Source organism: Caretta caretta, chromosome 17 (genome assembly GCF_965140235.1).
Source record: "Caretta caretta isolate rCarCar2 chromosome 17, rCarCar1.hap1, whole genome shotgun sequence".
Lineage (NCBI taxonomy): Eukaryota > Metazoa > Chordata > Testudines > Cheloniidae > Caretta > Caretta caretta.
Window position 1 is genome coordinate 6,502,419 of NC_134222.1, and position 27,582 is coordinate 6,530,000.

Sequence of the window (27,582 nt, forward strand, 5' to 3'; positions counted from 1 at the left end):
TTCTACTGTGAGCTTAAAAAGAAGAGATCAGTCCCAATCTACTTCTGCAATAAATTAAAACTTTCAGATCAAATGCACCTTACCAAAAAAATAAAAATAAAAGCATCAGTGCTTTCCCCTTCCTATAAAGCATTGCTCCAGAAATGCATCCATCAGACTTAATGCATGTTTATTTCCTGGACACCTGTAGTTATGCTGAACCAAGAAAGTTTTTAAATATATCTGAGGAGATACTTTAAAAAAAAAAAAGGTAGGGGAACCATTTTAAAAAACACTGCCAAACGAAATGTAAATGATCCATTATGGACATTTTCTCATGAATCAATACTATTTAATTTTAAGTTAAGTGGAACAGAGACAATGAACTGTAGCCCTTTGCAACTTTCAAAAGCATTATCAGGTTTTTTGATAGTAAGTGAAGATGACATATGTGTTCTGTTCAGTATGCAGAAGAGCCTCATTTTATTCTCAATGCACAGATTTAATTAAAAATAAATTTACTGTTAACGCTTAAAGTGGTGCCAAGATTATCCAAACAGAAGGTTTCTGATATTTAATAATTGATAAGAGAAGCTGATTATTATTTAGTAGGTCTGTTTGCAAAGGTGAAAGTAGCACTGTAGCTAGCCAAAAAGAAAAAGGTTTCCTTTTTCTTTGATGATTCCTCTATTTTACAGAATTGGACTTTAGCAAACTGTTTCAATTAAAATGCAGAGTGAAACCCGGATGCAAGCTCAAGAAAGGTTCCATGATTACTGTACAGGATTACTAAAAGCTAAAACTGATTGTAACAAAATATTCCTTTCTGTTAGACTTAAAATCATTTTGAAAATGTTCACTTACCCAGATGTTTAATAGGTTTTTAAAATGCAGGCATGTGCAGTATGTACACTGCTACTTTACAATAGTGCTTTGCAGCTTGGATTTGAAACCAGCTTTAGCACCATGTGCCAGAAATGTCCACAAGTACTGAGCGAATTAACTGATGGAATCTTTGAAGCCTCTCTAACCCAGATTAACTAATGATAAATCTGTGAAATCACAATTCAATCTTCTTTTTTCCTGTCTAGATGTGTTTGTAATAGTGGGGATGACAAGATGCTGCCAAACCATCTGGCTCCTCACACAGGATTTGATTCAGAAAATTAATGGCCACACTATTGGTGTGCACACATTAAACCAAGTGATTTTGTAATTCAGTGAACTGTTTCCCCGCTAGGTTTAAGTGCAAAAACAAAGTTGAAATGTGCCTGTGATGTATTAACCTTGTTCATTAAAATAAATAATATGAAATAATCAATCAACTATTTAATATGCATGTAAAAAACTCAGGATGCCTTGGACTACTCCCTAACTTGTACCTTGACCATTTCTCTTAGTTTAATGCAACTATTTATGGCAAGTTTCAACATAAAATGACTACCGCATCACTGTGACTATCTGAACATATAGTAAAGAGAGTATCTTCTTCAGGAAATCTGCTCACCAATATGTGTCACCTTTACTGAAAAAGGGCGTAAAGTGACTGAAAGTTATGAATTAGAGCTCAATCCTTTGGGTTACAGGAGAAAGAATACTTTTCTATTCTCATATAGTACATGTATCTAACCTTTGCATGCGGCTTTATGCTTACCTAAGGCCTACTTAGTACCTGACTTAGTATGAGTTAGCATAAGAATTCACATTTTCTTTTAGAAACAGAATTACACCACAAACATTGGCTTGTGTGTAAAAGAGCCACTCAAAAGGCAGGTGAATATTCTTATTTATTAATCAGACAAACAATAACAAGGCAAGGTCACTGATCACTCAGCCAACTTTCTTATTAACTATGCTTAGGAGAATGTGATTCTCTAGGCAAAAGACAACTTTTCAGCGCTCTTTAACTCAAAGAGTGCCTAAGAAATTATACTAGACGCGTACCCTATGAGAACAGAATTAACTGTAGAGAAAGGTAACTTGAATAAAAATATCTAAATTTGATCAATTGTGTTTTAAGGAGTTTATAAAGAAGTTTTTCCCCCTTACAACTCTGGATGATCAATTTTTCTGTATTTTACATCACTAAAGTTAGCCATTAACATGAATGAGAACTGTGCATCCAAATCCCCTAGGCAGCTTTGAAATTTTCAGCCACACCATTTAACTGCAACTGTAAAAATTCAGCTTTTCTCACATGGCGCTGTACATAGAATAGTCTGACTCTGTAGGAGAGATTGTCAGGCACACTAGTCAAAAACAGTTCCCAGGGAAACGCAGTTGTGTCAAGTGTATGTAAAAGAGATAGGAACACAGGGAATTTTAAAGAGTTACATGAACTTCCCGAGTGCACAATGATGAAGAGATGTTAGGGACCGTATGTGCTTCAGAAACACAATGTAACTTGTAAATACAGGGGATGTTAATGGGAACGATTTGTCTCTTTTCACAGAGGTGATGGATTTCAATGCTGTCTTATGAAAAATTGAAACCAATTGTCAGGTGAAGCCTTTAATTGGTTTCTGAATTTTTAAGCCTCTAAATCGTTTCAGAAATCTTAACACACAAAAATGATCAGATGCTGTAAAGACAAACTGTGCTTTATAAACAGGAGTCGCTGTCCATGAAACATTAAAAAGGAGAACAGAGATAATCTTATGGGAAAGTTCTTACCCTTGTTATCTGCACTGTCATCACATGTGTGGTTTCAAAAAAATGAAGCACTATTGAGTACTTCTTTGCCAACACACACAGGCCAAGATTTTCAAGACTGACTAGTGTTTTGTGTGCCCAACCAGAAACACCTTAAAGGGGTCTAATTTCCAGAGGATAATAGTCTCTGAAAGTCAGGCCCCTTACTTTTAAGGTTTTAAGTTTGGTACCCAAAATCACTGGTCACTTTTGAAAATCATACCCCAGAAACCACCAGTGACCTGGATTTGCAAACATCTATGAAAATTGGGGTAAAACTCAAACTTTGTTTTTTGGAAAATTCTATACAAATATATTTAATTGTTTTTCCATAACTCACATCATATGATGAGGTCATGACTGTATGAACTGTTCTTGCAATTTTTGGATTAATCTTTGAATATAGGAATGTGTCTGCATTATTAAACATCATTAGTCAGGTCCAACAGAAGTCAATGAAAAACCCTCTGACTCCAAAAACAGCAGAATCAAGCCCTAAATTAAAAAATTAGACTTTGGTCCACAGATAATGAAGTCAAAAAAATGACACAGTTATAGTGTAAAAATCTAAGAGGTTTAAACAAACAGTTAAATTCCTCAAGATAAAGTAGAAAACCATTAAAAATATCTTAGGGCCAAATCCTGCAAGGTGCAGAAGAACCCTCAAATCCTACTAAGTTCAATGGTAGTTAAGGGTACTCAGCACTAAGCAGGATTGGGCTATTTGCTGCTAAATTTAGGTTAAAAGCAGATGACCCTTACCACTCTTAACCTCAAGCAGTAACCTCCTGACCCACCATCAGTGATGACGTTTATAAACATGTTGCCACTGGTGTAAACAAAAGGAAAAGGAACATAACGTGTTGAAATTGTTACTGATGATGACAACTGACACACACTTTACACTGCCAGTGGGCAAAAACATCAATAAATAACTCAAAACCTGTTTGTTAATGTGTTTGAAACATATTCTACCAATGATCATTTAGTTTTTGGTCGGATGGTGGTGGTGGGGGTTTTGTCTGTCTTTTGTTTGCAACAGGACAATTACAAAGCAATCCACTGGGAAAGCCAGCACAACATAAAGCCACCTACAAATACAGATTTGACACTAGCATTATTCAGTAATTGGCATTTTCACTTTCTGACACATGCCTCCTCTGACTATCTAAACATCAGGCCAATATGTTACAACACACAATGGACAAACCAGTACCTTTTCTATGGACTTTAAAATATAATGATATGTGATCATCGGCTTGAAAGGTTTTATGAAAGATCAACTGTAGTCATCAAGAAACATGAAAACTACAGTTTATGTGCATGAGGTACTATATTACCCAAAGCAAACTTTGTTTTCTTCAAAAACAAAAAACAAGAAAACAAAAAAAAAACATTTTTGACATTGGGATGAATCAAAAAAACAGAATGTAATTTTTTAAGAAATATGTATTTATTACTCAGTTACAGGATTATTATTATTAGGTTTTGTGGGGGTGGGTATTGTTTTTTGTTTTATAATAAATTATGATTTCTTATTCAAATGACCAAACGAGTTTCTTAACTGGCTTCCGTACACATCTGAGATTAAAATAATGCACATCAGTTAAACTACAAATATTTGAAGATCGTAATAAAAAAATCAAAACATATCAAGGCAGAAACCCCTGTACTTGTAATTTATGCTTTTCTTTTGCTCCAGGGCTTAAAATGCATGCCCACATGTATGACTGTATTTACACAAAGCTTTTCTTTCTTTTTTTTTTTTAAATAAAAGAAGCCTGACGATTACAATTGTTAAAAAATTTTCTCTAAGAGGAGTCTCTCAGTGAACATTACAATATCATAGCGATAATATATTATTTACACAAGTGAAAACCTGGTTTAGCTTCTGCACTTTACCTATTGTGACTCCTGGTGTTATCGTCCCAGGGTTTTTCTCTTAGGTGATACAGCCCTTTATTCACCGAGGTTATATTTGCTGTACATTCATACAGCAAACATTTTTAAAAACACCAGACATCTTAAAAATATTTCTGGATTGAAACAGTCCTTTCTGTTCACCCACCCCCACTCCAAAAAAACAAAAAACAACAACAACAACAAAAACAAGAGCGGGTTGAATAAAATATTGGAGCAACGACCTGTTCTAATTGGGAGAAAAAAATACAAACGTCGTAATAAAATAGTGGCTTCTTGATGAGCTATTGAGCACAGAAAGGAATGTAGAAGAGAAGAAAGTCAAGATGTGAATAACTATTTTGAGTTTCTTGCTTTATAAATTAACTTTGGTGTATGTTTTTTAGCTGGATCTTTTAACTAAAGAACAGGAGCCTTCGTTTTAATGTTGGGAGACAAAGACTTTTTTTTTGTAGCTGCCACTATGATTTAATTAAATGAAAAATATGTGGATGTGTTTTGGAAATGTACAAGTTATAAAAAATGATTACAGTAGATGTAACAGCCTATAAAATATGATCAAATAACGCAGTCATCTATCTTTCTCAAAAAGAGAAATTAAATTAGGTATAATTGTAAAATCTAATTTATATTCTCCTAGTTCCAATTTAAATTTCCACTTTTATGAAGTGTTCTCTGCTTCAAAGTTGTGCATGTGTAAAAGACACTTTGACATGCCTCTAATTGATTCGTTTTACACTATCCAAAGAAGGATAACAGTGATTTGCAAAAGAATTTTTTTCTGTCTTGCACAGATCTCTCATTTGCCCATCTTAATTCAATTAAAGGAAGTAAGGACGGTTTGACCGATGAATGAACCATATTTTAGCCGAGGACATTTCTATTCAAACTGGAATATACGAACCACTAATTCTCAGCCAGTTACTTCCGATCTGCAACTTTTATTTCAAAAGGTCATGGTATGGTCATGGAAAAGAAAGAGGATATTAAATGTTGGCAAGTATTTTACAATAGTGCAAAGCCTATAGCCTGATACAGCGAAGTAAAGATTTTATTCCTACGTAATTTATATATTACATCATAAACCTCCCCCTGGCGATTTATATGGCTGGATGTCAATGTTTTAATTTAACACAACCCTACACTACATTCTATGTATTGTATTCCCACCCACCCAAAAAGATAAAATAGTTAAAGATTATTCTATTTTATTTTATACAGGTTCTTACACTATGCTCATCACCATACTATCTGATTACCTTCCAGTAGCGCAGTAAGTGATGTGACTAACATCTGTCATGAGTTGTTTGCTCGCTCATCCTCTCCCCAGGGGGAGGAGTGCATTGTTTTGGTCTTTTTTTAAAAACTAATACACACACACACACACACAAAATGTGCCTTGCACTTGGAGTGGGAGGTGGTGAAGTTTGTAATGATTCTTAGCTCTTGTGGGAGTTCATTCCACAGTCTTGGGCCAGTCCCCCAAGAAAGTTCTGTCTCCCACACAAGTGAGCTTTACTCCTATTGTGGAAAGTCCCATTGTTCCAGAGGAGCAAAGTTGTCAAACAGGGTCTTGACCCTAGAACTTTAGACAGGTTTTTAGATATCCTGGGCCCAGGCCATTGAGCTCCTTGAAGATAAGGACAAAGACCTTGAATTTGATTTGATATTCTATGGGAAGCTAGTCAAAGGAGCAAAAGATAGATTTGATAGGTTCATGGTCATCAGTGTTGCTGAAGAGACATGATGCAGCATTCTGTAGCAGGGTTTCATGTCCAGGTATATTGTTTTACAGTAGTCCAGATTATATTCCTCACCCTCCAATATTTATTGATATACCTCTTATATTCTACAAAATTAAGGACTAAATTCTGCATGTCTTGGGTGTGTCTGATTGGGGGAGGGAAGTGAGTGTAGGAAGATTTTCCCTGGTACAGAAAGAGGGCCTGCGAGATACATAGGTTCTGTGATGGATTAGGGTATGTCTGCATATATCTATCCAGTGTTGTAGCTGTGTCGGTTCCAGGAATTTAGAGAGACAAGGTGGGCGAGGACCAACTTCTATTGGTGAGAGAGACAAGCTTTTGAGCTTACACAGAGCTCTTCTTCATTCAATGGAAGGCCAGTCAGGCCCCCAGGCTCAAGTAGGTCCAGCCCTTAAACAGATTAGTGACATCCCCCCACCCGAGCAGCTCTGTGTAAATTCAAAAGCTTGTCTCCCTTATGAACAGAAGCTGGTCCAATGAAAGATATTACCTCCCCTGTATATATCTATATCAATCTGTAAATGCTATTCTTTTTCATGAAATTCATTTTCAATTGTAAATTGTACTGCACCCTTCACGTGTGCACCCTAGCATCCATCTTCAGCTGGGACACCCAGGAAGTGTTAGGAGAAATTCTTATATTGGTAGAAGTGGGAAAGCCATCAGCAGTCCACCTCCATTCAAATGGGTCGTTCCTAGAACAATAGGCTGGCTGCAGTGCAGGGGAATGACTTTTCTCAGTTTGGGCCCTTGAGTGAGAGGTGCTGGAATTAAGCAACTGATCACCTGACAAGGGTTTTGAAGCTGTTCTGGGTGGTCACCAATCTATTTAAGGGCTGGATCTTCTTGAGCTTGAGGCTCTTACTGGCCTTTCATTAAGAGACAACAGGAAGACTAAGCCGGAGGAGTGGAGTTCAAGAGGATACTGGGATTTTGTAAAGACACTAACTCAAAGCCAAAATGCTCTCAGAGTGGTCAGGACACTGGAGGGAAGGGTTTTGAATGCAGGTGTTTGTTATTTTTGCATAGCTCTGTAACTCGTATGGTTTATCTATGAGTAAAGTGTGTCTGATTCAGAAATTCCTTTGCAAAGTCTGTGTGTTCTTTTGTTGTAACCATTACAAAGGCCCACGGGATTAAACAGTAAACCACAGTACCTATGAGGGTGAAGGTCGGAGGAGGGAATGCTTAAGCTGCTGTGGAGAATTGGGATTCAGAACTGGTCTTGGCGCCTAGGGAAGCTGGACCATGTGCTCCCATGTCCCAAGAAGGGGGTATCAGACAGAAGGTGTACACCCTGGGAGTATGCCAGAAAGGCTGGACTGAGACAAATTCTGGACACTACTCAGACCCAGTAGGATTAAAGACACATGGGATTCAAAGATTGGGTCCAGAATAGAAACCTGGTGTCTGACAACAAGGGGGAGCTCAGCCAGGCCTGTAACAGGCTCTCAGATATCACAGTGATGGGTACAGTATAAAAACCTGATAGAATACAATATTTTGCTGTCTCTTGAGCACTAGGCAAAGCATGCAGCTAACATGCTCTATGTATTTCCATGACCCTACAGAGAGTGGCCATCTACCTTGTATGTGCAGACAGGTACCCAAGATGCATTGTACCACTGGAATAAGATGTTAAAGAAATGGTGAGGAGAAGGATATTGTCTGTTTTTTCTTAAGCAGCAATAAGGTCTTCTCCAAAGCACATCCTCTCACAATCCCCAAACCTCCTTATCCTATGTTCGAAGACCCTGAACTTGGTTGCTACCACTCTGTTCCCCCTGCAGCAACCCCCAGAATCATTAAAGCATGATATGCATACTATTTTTCCACCACTGCAAAGAAGCAGTGGAAAAATGAAAGGGGTTATGTATTTAACATTTTTGCACCATTTATTCAAGTTACAGAATACAATAAGGATTTTGATAGCCTCATGGCAAAGGAGCACATGGGATACACAATACAGGATGGATTTCATTGTAAAAGTCAGTGCTGTCCTTTTAGTAAGAATGTCAGATTAGACATTCCAAGAGGCAAAATGCACTAATATAGTATACTAGCTATCAAGAGTAAGAATGCATTCTTAGTACGGTTTGCATAATGCATTTCTCAGCTGCAATGTTTAGAAGGAGAAATGTTAAGGCAGATGAAGGGAGAAACTAGAATGAAGACCACTTGGAAGAAAATGCTTGCCAAGGCCATGTTCAAATGAGGACAGACACATGGGGTTTGTTTCAAAATGGCAGAAAAGGCTCCACTTTTATTAAACAAACATGGTCAACATCCTAGTTAAAGCCCACAGGCAAGACGCTTTGGCAAAGGAGAAGGGGTTGCAGTCCATCCCTGTCCAGCTGCAGATCCTGTTCTGGACCAAACCGTATCCCAGAGCATCCTATGGTCCTGAGGCTGTAATACCACCAAAGGACCAGCCACGGTCTGGTGTGCTGATGGCTGCCAGGTACCAGTGAGACTGTGAAATTTCATGGTAAGATTGGGGTTTGGTAGGGCTGAATCCTAATCCACAAGAAGGAATATAAAATGGCAGCAGAGATAAGAGATTGCACCCCTAACACTCATTGACACACCTTACAAAGGGGTGTGTCAGGATCCCAACAAGGACAGTGAGGGCCAAGGGTCAGAGTAGGGCCAAACCTGAAGCTGGGAGTAGCAAAGGAGTTCATAGTTGGGTTCCAGGCCAGGGTTGATACCAGGGTTCAGAGTCCGAGTCAGGTTTCGGTGGCCAAGTCAGAAGGAGAAGTCCAAATCAAGCAGAGGTCAAAGAAGGCGCTCAGGAGCAGGAATGGTAGTGGCAGCTACAGGAGATCCACACTCTTGCCTGGACAATTCCTGAAATACCCTGGGCTTTACAAAGGCAGGGAGCCAATCAGGAGCCATAAGGCTGCTGTCTGTCAAACCCTTGAGGCAGAACTTCCCCTGGTCCATGTCCACAAGAGATCTGCCTGGTAGCTCTGCAGGCCTGTGGGGTCTTACAGAATGTGCATATTACATCCTGCTGCCAGGACCACCTGCCACTAGTCTACAATTGCCTAAAAGTTGCCATCTTGCAACAGGAAATGAGCTTATCCCATCCATTTTTATTCCATCCCTTACCACTGATGCTGTGAAGACTTCAACGGGTGTAGAAGAGTAAGAGGAGGATTTCTGAACCAACCACCAGAATGATGTAAAAAATATGGTATAGAAGATGCCAAGTCATGTTCAGGCTCCTAGTTTTTAAATAGGAGAAGGGAATATTGGACATACCATGCTCCCCAGGAAATTCATCAGGATTTCACTTCCCTGGGGGCTCTCCTTAAAGGTGACCTGTATTTCATGCCACCAAAGATATGATCTATTTCACCATGAGAGCTGAAAGAAAGAATGTCAGGGGAAATAGCTTTGCTCAGGGGAATGAAGATTTGGGCAGGCTACAGCGGTCAAATTCTCTCTCTTCTCCTAGATCTTTTTGGCTGAGGAAAGAAGACAATCTGGTAGCAGCAGAGATTTTTCCAAGTTGTGCCTACTCTGTACCCTTCTGAATACAGGCTTTGAGACCTGTGACGATCAGACATATTTCCCTCTGAGCGACTTACTTTTCTTAGGAAGTAGAGCGGAGTTAAATTAGGATTTTCACTTTAAAAGTTAAAAGCCACATTCACCTTTTCAGTTGTCTTCTACATCCTTCTCCTCTCTGCTTTTCTTCTAACCCCCTTTTCTTCTGATTTCAGCCCGATGTCAGCCCCCCTTTCTGCTCTTCTCTTTTACTGATCCAAGTTGCTCCAAGTTATTTGAACTTGGTAGGACGAGCCCTCACTGCAATAACACATGTTCCACGAAATGAAGAAAAGTTCTTTTTCCACATCAGAGCTGAATTCAGAGCTCTGGTTTTCTCCTCCCACAGCTGGTGATATCAATACTGGAAACAGAGCAGAGAACTGCTTGCATTCCTTACTTCGCTTAGAATGATAAATCATCGAGTGCATGGGATTCATAGAACTTTGAAATCAATGCTTGATAGGTAAAGTAAATAAAAGAGGATATGAAACTACCCCAAAATTACTTTATTATATATTTATCATTCTCTTAATGATTAGTGATCTTCACTATATTTAGGAAAAGAAACACTTAATCATTAACTATGGTGCGATCACTCTCTGTATGCATGGTGCAAAATTAAAATCACTTGAGTTCAGTAACAGAATTCCTAACCTGTTCACCACAGCTCAGCATCCTGTCTCCTTTGCTCCATAACAACAAGTGGTCCTTAGAGCTTCTTCTGTCACAGTGCTGAAGCACCTTTGTCTTCAAGCCATGCTGCTTCCTGTAAACTGAAGCCCAGTCCAGGAGACGTTTAGAACTTCCAGAGACCATTTTCGAGCAAGTAAATGCAAAAATTTGAACCACTCTTTATGTCCTGTACAGCTGCTTCATGAGTTCCTTTGGTGCATACACAATCATATTCAAAGTCTGCAAATGGCATCCAAATTAGAATGGCAGCAATTACACAGGAGAAAAGAATCAAAATGCAACACAGGGGTGGGAGAAGTGGGAGCTGCAGGCAACAAGGAGAGATTCTGTAAAAATAAATCTAAAGACCTACAGTGAGAGGGAGAGAAATAGCTACAAAATGGGAGGACAAAGAGGCACTCACACCCATTGCATTAAAGACCGTTTGTTTTCATCTTGTCTCCTTAGCAATCCCTTTAGTTAATTTTTCCTGTAACCAGGAACTACAGGAGGTGCCCACAGAGGATCGCCAAAGATGTAGTTCACAATATGAAAAAAATCTGACAACCACTAAGATGCTCTAGAAGAGGGGTGGCCAACCTGTCGCTCCGGAGCCACATGCGGCTCTTCAGAAGTTAACATGCGGCTCCTTGTCTAGGCACCGACTCCGGGGCTGGAGCTACAGGCGCCAACTTTCCAATGTGCCGGGGGATGCTCACTGCTCCATCCCTGGCTCTGCCACAGACCCTGTCCCCACTCCATCCCCTCCCGCCCCCTTCCCTGAGCCTGCCATACCCTCGCTCCTCCCTGCTTTCCCCCAGAGCCTCCTGCATGCCACGAAACAGCTGATCAGGAGGTGCGTGGAGGGAAGGAGAGGGAGGCACTGATCGGTGGAGCTGCCAGTGGGCGGGAGGCACTGGGAGCCAGGGGGAGCTGTTGGGGGGCTGCTGACATATTACTGTGGCTCTTTGGCAATGTACATTGGTAAATTCTGGCTCCTTCTCAGGCTCAGGCTGGCCACCCCTGCTCTAGAATTCACATGACAGGGTCCATGGTTTCCCTATGAATAGCCTCTAAAACAGCTAATTCTAGAATAGCCTTACTTGCCACCAGCAGCTTCTCTGAACCTCTTTGTAAACCAAAATCTGTCAGGCTCCCGGTTATTTCCATGGACTATTTTATCGGACCTTTGCAGCCAGCACCCCAACCCACTTGTTTCCATGGTCTTCAGGTTGGCAGTGGTTTACGCATGTCAATATGTTTCCTCAGCAGTTGCACAAATCATTATACTTTCTGGCTGTTTAAGCTATTTTAAACCACTTGCATGGCAGCCATCGCTCCCAAATTATTTAGTGACACATACAAGTACCATTTTCTGCTGCTCAGAACAGAAGAATCCATCTTTAGTTCCCATGATAATCCTGATTAAGGGGACAGAGGAGATGGGATTCCCCTACATAGTAAGACAATAATGCACAAAGGCCATTTAGAAGATCTATGTGGTCATTAATCAGTACTTAAAATGTAACATTTATTATACAGGGCCAGATTCTCTTTACTCACATTGAGCATTATCACAGTCCATGAGCAATTCAATGGAACTGGACTATTTAACTCAATGGAACTGCTTGTGGAGTTAGGTACTAAGTGACAGTAAGGTAGGTAGAACAGGGCTGTTAATTTTGGTCAGCTTTACAAATACAGAGCGCTCAATTTGTAAGATAGCTAGGAAATATTCCCATCGGGAAGTATTCCTGGAGTGCAAACACACCTACTAAATATCCCCTCTCTACCCCTGTATGCACAAAGAACAGGGTCACATAAATCGTAATATTGCTATTAGACTGAGAAATACACACATATATTGCACATACAATAAAATTACACTCTCTTCTGAAACAATCACTGTACATCAACCAAGGAATCCACTGTTTGGTCCACAATAGGATGTTTATGCAACATTTAAAGACACAATGGAACTTAACCTGTAATTTAACAGTAGGGACTGCCATCTTGCACACTCCTCAAGTGCTGTCCAGCCATACTGTTGTGTTAATGACCTCACAGCAGTAGACAGATCCTGTCCTTCTGCTTTTCTTTCTCACTGAATGATTTCCCTAAAGCCAAAGCTGGGCAAAATGCCACTAATGCTGCCGTAAAACTCCCACTGTGTTAGGAGGGAGGCAGGCGACTGCGGGTTCCGAGGTAATCAAGCTTACAGATTAAGGCTCACTAAAGCTACAAGATCAGCACAGCTCAGGGTGTTTATTAACTCTTTAAATGACAAGACTTATGAGTCTGTATCTCAGCACAAGAATAAAAAGGACATTTTCTAACTAGCTTTGATAGCTCAACTACTTTTGCAAGATTAATTCTATTTCATCACAAAATTATAACTTGTGAAGAATAAAAAAAAAATCTTTAAACCTGTTTGGATCAATGTCATCCTACAATAGTCTTCAAACTATGCCATCATACAACAGGCAAATGGACACAGAAATATTATTGAAATAAAATAAAAGGTGTTAATTATTCTTCTATTTATAAAAATAATATGTTTTTAAAGCAACAATGTCATCTGAATATCAATTAAACACATCAAACCTAGCTCCTGTGACAAAACTAAAGTACTGAGCTGGAAATATGACATTTTATCAGTGAAGAATGGGTTAATTTCGGAATATAAAATGGGGTTGGTACAATCTGGGTGTGGGTTTTGTTTGTTTGTTTTGTTTTTTAAACGCAAAGCAAAATATACTCTACAGATGCTTGATTAAAATGCAACAGCTGTTTATGGCGGCGCATTTTCCGCTAATTTACTAGGGCAGATTTTTCAAGGAGCCTTGTTTTAGTTGCATCTTCATTTACATAAAGCATGCACATAACAGAGCTGCCGTTCCAGTTGTCCCGGTTTGCTTGGTTAATATTTGAGTCATATGACACAAATTCAAATTAAATTAAGCAATCCACTGCAGCGAAGCGGGGGGGGAGTCAATAGGTTTTTAGTCATGAAGTAATTACAGGAGAGCTGTAATAGCAAGCTCATACACCTCACTTACATCATCTAACTGAATATATCTGTTATGTCTTTAGCTTCTAAGTTCAAACCATTTCATTTGTAGACATTGTACCCAACTCACATTTAAGCCACTCTTCATATCTGTCCTATGCAGAGGCCCTTAATTTTTATTTTTTTTATTTCTCCTTTGTTTATTTGATCTATTTCATTTCTTACGCTTGATGACTAAGCCAAATTATTAACAAATACTAAAGGGTTTATGTAAATTATTGTGACAAACAAAAAAAACAGATCACAATTATAACATTGTTAAGTGAATGAGACAACAATGACTACAGCTTTCCTATCATAAATTGAAGCAGATGAATTTGGACTTTCTTGATGGTAGCAGCAGCGAGCCTTAATCACTGAACGCCAATACAGTCTGGTTTCCATAGGGTAATGACCCATCTATATATAACAAGGGTCTCATTCATCATAATTCACATAAAAAAACTTTAGCCAAGCTAATGGAGGGAATGTGTGAAAAGTGATTGGATGGGTAAAACTGTATGGGGCTGGAAAGGCTCTAATTGATTTTATTGTGCTGTGCCTAAGCCTCCTGCACTGTACATCAGATCTTTATCTAACTGCATTTCAATTGATTTTCACTGATAGGCTTCTTTCTTATGTCTAAGGCTTAAGTACTAAACTAATAAAAGGATGAAAGACTTTGTAATACAGATTTTGAAAATAATGTCCACACATGTCGTCTGTGGAAGGAAATTGTATGATATGCGTTTGCCCTACCAAAGTGACTAAAACCAAATGCAACAACACAAATGCAACTAATATAAGGAACTGCAATGGGAAAAAGAACCGATAATCCATAGGCCAAAGTCAGGCTTGGTGTTGACTTCAGTGGAGTTGTACCTGATTTTGGTCAATGTCAAACTACGTTGAAAGAATAACATTTCAACATTGATACTTGCTAGCTCCGCAGAGACTTTAATATTAAGCATGCTGTATCCTGATCAAGTGCTTAAAGATAAAGGAAAAACAGAGAAATTTCTTTTATAGTGGTTGTCTTTGCAAAATGATGTTCTTGTGACTTTACAACTCAACAATTCTTAATTCTACAAAAGAAGAACTACTGCAGACAGAATTCTCCGTAATGCAGCAAAGCTACTGTCTGTGCTCAGATCTTTGACAGTGGTCTGCTCCAGCCCCAAAATGTTATTGATGCAGGTTTCCTAACACATGAGGATGAAAGTGGAAAAGAAGGGAGTTGCTGCTGGTAAAGTTCATACAGAGGAAATCTGAGTAGCCAATGGAATAAGAGACAGGTCTACCAATAGGAAAACTGTCAAATGGGAAAAACTGACAGCAAGAAAAGCCATTTAAAGCTAAATAAGTGAAAACTACCAATACAAGCCAGTTTTTCATTTACATTTTACATCTCGTGCCATTGTTTGCTATTACTATTGCAGATTCCACTATCTGCTAATCAGATGGCTTGTAACATCTGTATAACAAATGAAAATGTATAATGGTTGTTCAGGTTTTGTGTTCCTTTACGAGGCTTGGTGTTGATAATCTCCAAAGCACACCCATGATTCTTTAAATTAAACATAAGAATCTTGTCTCACAGTACAGCTAAGTTATCCATGTGTAAGAGCCCAAGCCAAGTAATTACACATCCGCTCAAAGGATTAGACACAAGATTTCTTTAAATTTTTAATAAAACTGCACAGCTGTTGTAGGGAAAAACTCTTTTGTTCTAGATTTTTTAAAACCATTAAGCTCAAAATGATTCACAGTTATGCTTCAAGAAAAGTACTTCAGAAGTATTTCTGTAAGGCACTTTTTTTTAGTAGATTTAACATAATTTAACCTCGTGGCAAGAGATTTGAGTCTGGGAAAACCTAAAAGATAGATATTTGATAAAAAAAAAAATAAGAAAATGTCTGTGCCCTGACTAGAAGATCTGCAATAAGGTATTATTTAATGATATAACCACTCATAATTGCATTAACTGTTCCCCCTAATTTGATACTCTTATTTTCATGCGGTTATTCTCTGGGACAGTGATATCAAATAAGGTGCCAAAGAAAGTTAAGGGAATGTACATAATTCATTTACTAGCTTAAACGTAGCATCCTCACAACACCTAAATTGCTAATCAACAAAGCATAGGCGGATAATTTTTTCTTACCACTAGAATTCAAATAATTTTTAGAAATATGCTTTTTGTTCTGCATTTACTGCAGTAAACTCCTGCAACAACATTAAATGCTGCTGAACAACCCACACACAGGAATTAGGATATAAAATACAGTTTGTAGCTATACTTATAATGAACCTGAATCTCAAAACATTTTAATGAACTGGAGCTGACTTTGATCAGTGTCAAAGCCCAGAGCATAGGGCAGCGTCTACCCTCTCCCACGTTGCCAACTCTTGCTACAACATTTATCAGTTTACCTTCTTGATCTCTCAAGCAGGTCACGTTTCCTAATCAGCCACCAGATCTCAGACCCACATCCAAATTAAATTACTGAATGAAGACAGCTCAGAAAGTAGACTTGCATAAAAGAATGAGCACAAAAATATACTGAAATGCTGATTATATCAATTGCTGACCCTACATGGATTTAGTTTTTAATTCTTCCATATAAACATGAAAAGTTAGTTACAGAAATCTGTGCTCCTCAATGAGAATCCATTAAATTTGCCCTTAAAAATTACTACTTCCCTGAATGCTTTCTATTTCAGACTCCCCTCCAAGCTGTCTATACATTCCTTTACCTAAACATTGCCCTGTGTTTTATATTGTCTATGTTGGACAACTCTTCAGGGTTTGGGTTATGTCAAAGGTCCTAATCCTGCAAACACTTATGCACATGCTTGTGAGTAGCCTCATTGACTTCAATTAAACTACTCAAGTGTTTAAAGTTAGATGTATGTGTGTAAGTGTTTGCAGGATCAGGCCCATATTTAGTGAAGCATCTAAATTCATGGTGCTGTTAAAATGTTAGTAACAACAGTTCAAATGTACCATGGTATACTGAATATCATACATGTAAATATTTTCATATGGGACTTTTGCTGGAAATTTAGTTAAAGATCAGGAGTAATTGTATGTGTTTATTTCTTTTTATTTTCCATTGTTTTAACATTTAATATTTTGAAAACTAACATTCAATCATGAAGAAAATGAAGACAACGCCCTGGAATGCAACTCAATTCAGACTTACTGTAACAAGTGTGGAGGTAAAGGAGACACATAAAATATCAGGGGACTTTAAAGAGAAAAATATTTATACTACCAAATTCTTAGGTTGCTTTGTGGTTTTTATTGTGTATTTTTTCTACCTACATAAGGGCAGGGCACTGCTCTCCTTTCCATCCTGTTCAGACTCTTTTTTAATACGTACACCCCTTGTCTCTGCAATAGCAAAACTATGATACTGGTGTAGGGGAAAAAACAGTAGTCCTATATTTTAGGCTAGGATTTTCAAAGGAGCCTAAGTCCCATTGATAGACAATGAGATTTAGGGCTTGTCTACAGAAGGACATTTACCGGCATTATTACATAGGTATAATTATACCACAAGAGTTACACCAGTATAACTCCACTTTTGGAGGCTCTTATTCTGGAATAAGAATGCCTTTTTATGGTTCATCTTATATCACTTTGGAAGATATATAAACTAAAGCAGGAAAATATATTTATTCCAAAATAAGAGTGTCCACACAAGGAGTTATAGGGGCATAACTATCCCATTGTCTACAGCAGTATACTTATGCTGATACATTTCCAGTGAACATAAGCCCAGTGAAAGTGCTGCTATTTAAAAAAAAAAAAACAAAAACTAGACTGCTAATCGTGCACACTCTCTTTCAGAGATACACATCATAATGGCTTGGATTTTCAAGAGCACCTAAGTGATTTGGGCTCCTAAATCAACCGGGTGCTTTTGAAAATCCTACCCTAACTCCCTGCTGCTCCATATATTGGCATCTAATTAAGGTGGACTTGATTTTCAAAAGAACTGAGCTCCTAATATGCCGCTGTCTTCAACAAGATCAATGGATGCTTGGCACTTCTGTAAGAGCGGCCACACTGGGTCAGACCAAAGGTCCATCTAGCCCAGTATCCTGTCTTCTGACAGTGGCCAATGCCAGGTGCCCCAGAGGGAGTGAACAGAACAGGTAATCACTAAGTGAAAACCAGGTCACTTATTTAAGTGCCTAAATATGGAGGCGGCTTACTTTAAGGTTGCTATTTTTATAATGTTGGTCTGAACGAATGCCCAAGTAATCTTCTCTTTGCAATGTTGAAGTCTTCTCTAGTACATTTGTGGGTTTTTTTAATGCATAATAGATTAATACTCATCTCATGGGACAGACTACAAGTGTAGGAATGATCCTGCAAGACAATTAACGCCTTCACCAACCATGAAATCAATGGGAATGAAGGTGCTCAGAACCTTTCAGGAAGCACTCTGCACCTTGAAGGGTCAGGACCATAAAAGCTCATTTAAGGCAAAAATAGGGAATTTTAAGAGTCAATGCAACCATCCACCAATCAAGAATAACTCTGGACCAAGCAAGTGAATTTTGCACCGAGTCCTAACGCTTGGCAAACCTGAGCTCTCACAGACTATCACTGGGATTAGGTTTAGAGTCAGAAGCCAACTGCTGGTGCTAGATTCAACTCCAGGAGCCAGCAACAAGACTGACACAGTAGATTTTATTGACAAAGAGGGAAAGAAAACATCTGAGACATTTTTGACTTCTTCAAGGTACCATTTTGTGTAATCTAAACCACATGGCTAACTGTAGTAACTCAGTAAAGTAGGGGAATATAGTTTTGCTACATTTAATTTCTTATGGCACTTAATTATTTCATGGTCTCAATAACACTGGATTACCCAAGATATAAAGCATTAAACTAAAACTAGGGAAGGAGTGTCACATGTAGGACCCTCACAAACACAGTGGGTTCAAAATTTAAAATCAGAATTGAACATCTTGCGGCTCAGATTGTGTTTGGCTGATAAAATGTTCCTGTTTGGAGAAGAAAATAATTGTGCTCTCCATCACACCTACGAAGCAGCAGGAGAGAAGAGCCCTCTGGAATCCATTCTCCCTTAACTTCAGCAGAGGGAGATGGAAGAAGACCATGGTATTCTTGAAATCCCGCCCCTGAAGGCCTGAGCACTCAAGTAAGCTTTGGTCTAGCCTGAGACCTTGCCTCCCAATGAATCTGAAGATCTCCTACCCACAATTATAGTTCCAAGAAAAATGTGAGACTTTATTTTCCAGTTCCAATTTGAATGCAGCTGAAGTCCAGTAAGAACAAATTTAATTTTGCTGAATTCAAACCCCAGCTCTCATACTAATTCAGTTTAGAACTCACACCCCACACAAAGTCCAACTCAGATCCCAACACCACTTGCTTGCCTTGGTGCTAGCATTATTATTAAAATGTAGGCACTGGTGTTTGGTATCACAGCATTAAAATAGGGCCTCCAAAAATAAAACACTAAAAGCAGCTTTAGTACAATCTGCTGAATGCCTGTAGGAAATCAGAGTATGAAAGGAATTGATCCTGAGCTTGTTGAAGTAAATGGCAAATTTCCAATTTACTTCAATAGAGCAGGAGCAGGCCATAGGAATGCAAAGGTCTTTCTTCCCAACAGCCTTTTGCCAGGTCTCCCACAATTGCAGATTACCATCCTCCAAAGTGAATAGTGACCCAGCATACATCATGCTGATGACAGCATCATCATCTATAGAACTCAGTGAAGAAAGGGGCCGGACTACAGGGCTAAGGGAAAGTGCTGCTATTTAAACAAACAAAAAACAAACAAACTAGGCTGCACGTTTTTGCACTCTTTTTCAGAGAGATACATAAAAACAGCTGGGATTTTCAAAAGATCTAAGCACCTAGCTCCATTAGGTAGCTTTGAAAATCCCTGTGAATTTTTATAACTCTGCAAAACACACCATACAGCATGGCAAGAATCCATTAAATCCAGTTTCTCAACATGGGACTGGGGCTGTGACACCTGCAGGGGCACAAACATGCGTCAGGGTCACAATCACCCAGTCTGTCCCATATTGTTAAATGGAAGGGGTGTCTTTGCAAGATGGAAGGTGGGTCTTGGCGTGGACCTTGTATGGAAAAAATTGAGAAGCCCTGAATTAAATAGAACTGTTAGTCAACCAAGTCAAAAGACTGCGGTGTAATTCAGTTCATCATGTAAAAAAATTGGGAAAAATCTCACATGAAATCACTTCACCCACACAATGAAGCAGTGGTAAATGTTTCTCTTCTCTCCCTAAAGGACCTGACAACAGTTTAGATGTGTGTAGAGTTACATTTGTATAGGGAAAGAAAAGGAGTACTTGTGGCACCTTAGAGACTAACCAATTTATTTGAGCATAAGCTTTCGTGAGCTACAGCTCACTTCATCGGATGCGTACTGTGGAAAGTGTAGAAGCTCTTTTTATACACACAAAGCATGAAAAAATACCACCCCGCACCCCACTCTCCTGCTGGTAATAGCTTATCTAAAGTGATCACTCTCCTTACAATGTGTATGATAATCAAGTTGGGCCACTTCCAGCACAAATCCAGGTTTTCTCCCCCCCCCCCCCGCCACACACACACAAACCCACTCTCCTATTGGATAAGCTATTACCAGCAGGAGAGTGGGGTGGGGGGAGGTATTTTTTCATGCTTTGTGTGTATAAAAAGAGCTTCTACACTTTCCACAGTATGCATCCGATGAAGTGAGCTGTAGCTCACGAAAGCTTATGCTCAAATAAATTGGTTAGTCTCTAAGGTGCCACAAGTACTCCTTTTCTTTTTGCGAATACAGACTAACACAGCTGTTACTCTGAAATTGGTATAGGGAATATATTTAGCATTATTAAGAAGAGAGACTGCTGTCCTCTACACTTCTAGGATCTCCTCTGTAAAGCCCTCTGGATCCTTAGGATCACTTTCCTTCTGCCCCTAGTCTGGATCCTCATCTGGATCTCTCCATTTTCTATATGATTAGGTATATATCATTAAAGTTGTTTAAAAAGTTTTGCTTTGCTGCAGCAGCTGTGGCAAAGAAGACATTGCAATGCATTAGCTTTCCCAAAGGTAACGTGGTGAAGCAAATTCTTTCAAGTGGTACCCTGTGAAATGTAAATCTTGTACATTTTTGTAGACTATTTTGTACTTGCCTACTTCTATTGTTTGGAAAAATAAACTTTTTACACAAAACCAGCTACACAGTACCTATGAGAAAGTGTTAGTTTGTCCAACTTTAACCTACCTGTTGATACAGAAAGAGACTTCTTGTGCTTACTGTGTCATTCAACAGACCGACATATTTATGCGGATAAACAGAACCGTAACTGTACTATGGCCTTCAAATGTAAAGCAGCTCCACATTTATCTGGCTGCTAAATGCAATTCAAAATTTCTTAGTAAGAAGGAATCCAATCTGGTTATGACATAAAATGTATTCCCGTTTGCCAGAGCAACATAACTGAATTCCACTCATCACCACAAATCAGTGTTGTTCACCTCTGCCCAGCCGGTTTGTTTACAGAGATCACAGACTATTGCGTGCACACTAGTACATCAAAAGCTTAGTCATTAAATATCAATAGTGGGGTGGCTGAGCTGCAGTCAGCCAACTGCACAACGATTTCTTTGCCATGAAACTAGGAAACAAAAAATAGAGCACTAGCCACAAGCATCATTGCCCTAAACAGACATCACCTTCCCAGATGGCTTGCTCAGCCTTTGGTTCACTTGATATTTTTTTAAAATAAAGACATCATCTGTTATTTCAATCCTGAGATGGAGTCTCTCAGGTGCAAAATTAGATAAGGATCTCTTATATTGATAATTTGAGCTAATGCAGAAATCAATAGGCAGTCCCCTACAAACTGCCTTTTAAATAATAATTGTATGTGATAACAAAAATAATTCAAAGCAAACTTTATGGGTGCGGTGGATGAGAAAAGAAAAATCATAACAATGCTTCCATAATCCCTTCAAATGCCCTTTTTATGATACTAAATTTTCTCCTCGCAGGAAATGTAGTAAGATAAGTGTAACCCTTTATTTACTATAGACATTTTTCCTAATTACACATTCATGATAGTCTGAGGATTTACATGGCAGCAGCTCTGAAGTGTTTCACATTGCCTTTAGATTCATACTCTTGCTGCTGAAATACAGTATACTAAAAATGAAATAACTTCCCCATTTTAATGTGGTTATAAGCTTCCTGCTAGGCTGTGACCTAATTGAGACTTTTGATCTTAGCTTTTTTAAGACATGTTATTCTTCATAGTCTGTAAAGCATTTTAACTACAGATCTCCTGCAATCACTACTAAAAGCTACAGGAGAAAAAAGAAAAAGAGGCCTGTTTATCAAAGTCAATGGAAATACAAGGTATTAATTATGCTAAATGAAGAAATATGGGCATTTGGTTACTTTTGTGGGTCAGAAATATTTTAATCTGTTGCTGCCAGCCAGCTGCCTTTCCCTGACCTACGTGCATCTGTATCAGCTGCCGGAACACATCAAAGCTCTAGTAAGTGAGGAAAGCAACAACCAGTGCAGAGGCCCCCCTGTGGTACCAAGGTCACAGTTCTGACTGAAACCACCACGTTGTTATCAATTACAATCACTGATAAGGACATGACCTTTTTTTGAGGTACATAAATGGGGGGAGGGGAGAGGAAGAGGGGACAGATTTGTACAACGGCTTTCCCCAAAATTGCTCTCACTTCATTTCATTTGCTGAGGAGAAAAGCAGAGCTGTGCAGCAAATTTAAATTTCAAGCAGACAAAAGTTTAAAGCATTGCACCGATTCAGTTGCTGGTAAGAAAGTCAGAGCACACAAATGTAGTCCATTTGACTAAGTTAACTGTGCCAAATGCACCACAGAGCACAATTAAACTGGGAGGTTATGGGGGAGACACATGACTGTGTTTCTACCATACAGAGGGCCTTGTGAAGTCTCATCAAAGCCAAACCCCAAAGGTCTTCTATTACAGAAGGACCTACAGCAGGAACATATGTCTCTGAAAATAAGCAGTATTATATACAATAGTAAGTTACCTACTTAACCCCCACCTCCCATATTTGAAGTAAAGATTACTTTTAAATTTTATTCCTTAAAATTCTATGATCAAATAATTTTGCACTATATAAAAACAGCCAGACCTCCCTAACTTTGCACTTCCTTATAAGGTTCTTTTTGCTGCTTGCAAAATCCTACAGCCTTCATCTTATTGTGCTTTATGTGACATTCCTCTTGTTCATTTCCTATGAATTGTATTTTCCTGCTTGCATTTGAACGTTACAGCCACATTAAACCAAAGATGTTAATTAAAAAAAAAAAAAAAGATACCTCCAGTCACAGATGATCCTATTTCTAATCTAAAATGTAAAGCATTTTATATGGCAGGCTAAAAAATGATATTTCATAGAATTAAGGGATCTGTCGAGAAAAGTTCAAAAATATATCATTAAATTATTCTGAAAAAAATTGATTCTAATTAGCTGATCACTAATTCTTTAGTGATTTACAAAGTCAAATCTAATTGATTTCTGTTACATTTAGAATGAAAGACCCTTAGATTTTACGTCATCATTATGAATGATTTGTTTTCTACAAATCAAAACTTGTGTATGCCAACGATATCTACAATACCAGCTTCAAATTCCATGGATAAAAAAAATAAGGAGAAATTGCTACAGTGTAAAACATTCTCATTATGTCGTGTACAACGTTCTTCCTGTATATGTAAAAAGAGGTAACAAGGTGAAACCAATAGTTCATAGCTACGTCACTCTAACCCAGTCAAAGACTTGTGTTTTACTACTGTTGTTCCCTAAGGGGAGCAAAAATACAAAATGCCTGTGTAATATACATACAGAGATATATATTACATAGGCATCCATAATTTCATACTCTCGATTATTTAAGCTTTAATACAAAGCTCAGTGGCAAGAACTCAAACACGGAGACTGCTTAAAAGGCTGTGGAATGGTAAGAAAGAGAAAGTATAAGAAGATAGTTTTTAACCGTTTCGCAGTCCTGACCCTTTCGTGTCAACATTTCTAGACGAAAATATAGTTTACAGTTTATAACCAGTCATGAACATAAGCTAAAGCATTTTGCTACTTGTAGGAAATCAATAAGCAAAATCAAACTACTCATTTGCAAATAATTTATGTCTTCTCTTTGCTAATGCAGTATAACCTCTCCTTGAAAATAAAGAGAGCTAACATATTATTATGCTCATGAATGCAATGCAAACTAAACAAAGACATGTAGTACTTCTATAAGGGAGAGCAATGGATATGTCTCTAGTTAGATATTTACAGTAGAAATCTAGAGGAGCCACAGAAGGTGTTTTAGTGGGGTAAAGGAAACAATGATTACATGAAAAAATATAGAAGATTCATTGCCAAAGAGCTACAAATGCAGGTAATAAATAGAATAAGCTGCTATTTGCAGCTGCTTAAAATTGTGGAATGTAGAATAGGGGCTGTCTTTTCACAGGAGTCTAAGCCCTGGTCTACACTAGGAGTTGTGGTCAAATTTAGCAGCATTAAATCGATTTAACCCTGCACCCATCCACATAATGAAGCCCTTTTTTTCGACTTAAAGGGCTCTTAAAATTGATTTCCTTACTCCACCCCCGACAAGGGGATTAGCACTGAAATCAGCCTTGCTGGGTCGAATTTGGGGTACTGTGGACACAATTAGACGGTATTGGCCTCCGTGAGCTATCCCAGAATGCTCCATTGTGACCGCTCTGGACAGCACTCTCAACTCAGATGCACTGGCCAGGTAGACAGGAAAAGGCCTGCGAACTTTTGAATTTCAATTTCCTGTTTGGCCAGTGTGGCAAGCTGCAGGTGACCATGCAGGGCTCATCAGCAGAGGTGACCACGATGGAGTCCCAGAATCCCAAGAGAGCTCCAGCATGGACCGAACAGGAGGTACGGGATCTGATTGCTGTATGGGGAGAGGAATCCGTGCTATCAGAACTATGTTCCAGTTTTCGAAATGCCAAAAAATTTGTCAAAATCTCCCAGGGCATGAAGGACAGAGGCCATAACAGGGACCCGAAGCAGTGCCGCGTGAAACTTAAGAAGCTGAGGCAAGCCTACCAGAAAACCAGAGAGGCGAACGGCCGCTCCATGTAAAGCCCAAAACATGCTGCTTCTATGATGATCTGCATGCCATTTTAGGGGGTTCAGCCACCCTACCCCAGCCGTGTTGTCTGACTCCTTCAATGGAGATGGAGGCAACACGGAAGCAGGTTTTGGGGACGAGGAAAACGATGATGATGATGAAGTTGTAGATAGCTCACAGCAAGCAAGCGGAGAAACTGGTTTTCCCGACAGCCAGGAACTGTTTCTCACCCTGGACCTGGAGCCAGTACTCCCGAACCCACCCAAGGCTGCCTGCCACACCCGCCAGGCGGAGAAGGGACCTCTGGTGAGTGTACCTTTTAAAATATTATACATAGTTTAAAAGCAAGCATGTTTAATGATTAATTTGCCCTGGCATTCGCGGCTCTCCTGGATGTACTCCCAAAGCCTTTGCAAAAGGTTTCTGGGGAGGGCAGCCTTATTCCATCCACCATGGTAGGACACTTTACCACTCCAGGCCAGTAGCACGTACTCGGGAATCACTGTAGAACAAAGCATTGCAGTGTATGTTTGCTGGTGTTCAAACAACACCCGTTCTTTATCCCTCTGTGATATAACTCTCCTGAGGATAACATTCATGGTCACCTGGTTGAAATAGGGTGCTTTTCCTAAGGGGACATTCAGAGGTGCCCGTTCCTGCTGGGCTGTTTGCCTGTGGCTGAACAGAAATGTTCCCCGCTGTTAGCCACGGGGAGGGGGGAGGGGCTAGCCACGTGCTGGGGTGAGGCAAAATGCGACCTTGGAACGAAAGCACATGTGCTATGTATGTAAAGTTAACAGCAAGGTTTACCGTGAAAGAGTGTACCCACTGTTCTATAAAATGTGTCTTTTTAAATACCACTGTCCCTTTTTTTTTCTCCACCAGCTGCATGTGTTTCAAGGATCACAGGATCTTCTCCTTCCCAGAGGCTATCGAAGATTAGAAGGCGAAAAAAAACGCACTCGCAATGAAATGTTCTCTGAGCTCATGCTGTCCTCCCACACTGACAGAGCACAGACGAATGAGCGGAGGCAGACAACGTCAGAGTGCAGGAAAGCACAAAATGACCGTAAGGAGAGGTGGCGGGCTGAAGAGAGGGCTGAAGCTGAAAGGTGGTGGCAGTGTGATGAGAGGAGGCAGAATTCAATGCTGAGGCTGCTGGAGGATCAAACTAATATGCTCCAGCGTATGGTTGAGCTGCAGGAAAGGCAGCAGGAGCACAGACCGCCGCTACAGCCCCTGTGTAACCAACCACCCTCCTCCCCAAGTTCCATAGCCTCCTCACCCAGACGTCCAAGAACGCGGTGTGGGGGCCTCCAGCCACCCAGCCACTCCACCCCAGAGGATTGCCCAAGCAACAGAAGGCTGGCATTCAATAAGTTTTAAAGTTTTAAACTTTTAAAGTGCTGTGTGCCCTTGTCCTTCTCTCCTCCACCACCCCTCCTGAGCTACCTTGGTAGTTATCCCCCTATTTGTGTGATGAATGAATAAAAAATGCATGAATGTGAAGCAACAATGACTTTATTGCCTCTGCAAGTGGTGATCGAAGGGAGGAGGGGAGGGTGGCTAGCTTACAGGGAAGTAGAGTGAACCAAGGGGCGGGGGGTTTCATCAAGGAGAAACAAACAGAACTTTCACACCGTAGCCTGGCCAGTCATGAAACTGGTTTTCAAAGTTTCTCTGATGCGCACCATGCCCTCCTGTGATCTTCTAACCACCCTGGTGTCTGGCTGTGCGTAACCAGCAGCCAGGCCATTTGCCTCAACCTCCCACCCTGCCATAAATATCTCCCCCTTACTCTCATAGATATTGTGGAGCACACAGAAAGCAGTAATAACAGTGGGAATATTGGTTTCGCTGAGGTCTAACCGAGTCAGTAAACTGCACCAGCGCACTTTTAAACATCCAAATGCACATTCTACCACCATTCTGCACTTGCTCAGCCTGTAGTTGAACAGCTCCTGACTACTGTCCAGGCTGCCTGTGTATGGCTTCATGAGCCATGGCATTAAGGGGTAGGCTGGGTCCCCAAGGATAACTATAGGCATTTCAACATCCCCAATGATTATTTTCTGGTCTGGGAATAAAGTCCCTTCCTGCAGCTTTTGAAACAGACCAGAATTCCTGAAGATGCGAGCGTCATGTACCTTTCCTGGCCATCCCACGTTGATGTTGGTGAAACGTCCCTTGTAATCCACCAGTGCTTGCAGCACTATTGAAAAGTATCCCTTGTGGCTTATGTACTCACCGGCTTGGTGCTCTGGTGCCAAGATAGGATATGGGTTCCGTCTATGGCCCCACCACAGTTAGGGAATCCCATTGCAGCAAAGCCATCCACTATGACCTGCACATTTCCCAGGGTCACTACCCTTGATATCAGCAGATCTTTGATTGCATTGGCTACTTGCATCACAGCAGCCCCCACAGTAGATTTGCCCACTCCAAATTGATTCCCGACTGATCGGTAGCTGTCTGGCATTGCAAGCTTCCACAGGGCTATTGCCACTCGCTTCTCAACTGTGAGGGCTGCTCTCATCTTGGTATTCTTGCGCCTCAGGGCAGGGGAAAGCAAGTCACAAAGTTCCATGAAAGTGCCCTTACACATGCAAAAGTTTCGCAGCCACTGGGAATCGTCCCAGACCTGCAACACTATGCGGTCCCACCAGTCTGTGCTTGTTTCCCGAGCCCAGAATCGGTGTTCCACCACATGAACCTGCCCCATTAGCACCAGGATGCCCATGCTTTGAGAGAAGTCTGTGTCC

The 27,582-nt window shown here is 39.9% G+C and overlaps 1 protein-coding gene across 16 annotated transcripts in view; it reads right to left on the reverse strand.

Annotated features, from left to right (window-relative positions):
* Nucleotides 1-27,582, reverse strand: part of BCAS3 (BCAS3 microtubule associated cell migration factor) — a 510,082-nt gene that overhangs the window by 174,104 nt on the left and 308,396 nt on the right. Inside the window, exon 25 of one of the 16 annotated variants that reach the window (XM_048824532.2) lies at nt 27,536-27,582. This exon is cut by the window's right edge and continues 168 nt beyond it. The exons of the other annotated variants lie outside the window; for them this stretch is intronic. The gene's annotated coding sequence lies outside the window, so the exon portion shown is untranslated. Of the gene's footprint in view, nt 1-27,535 lie in introns of those variants that run through there. 16 annotated transcript variants of the gene reach the window in all.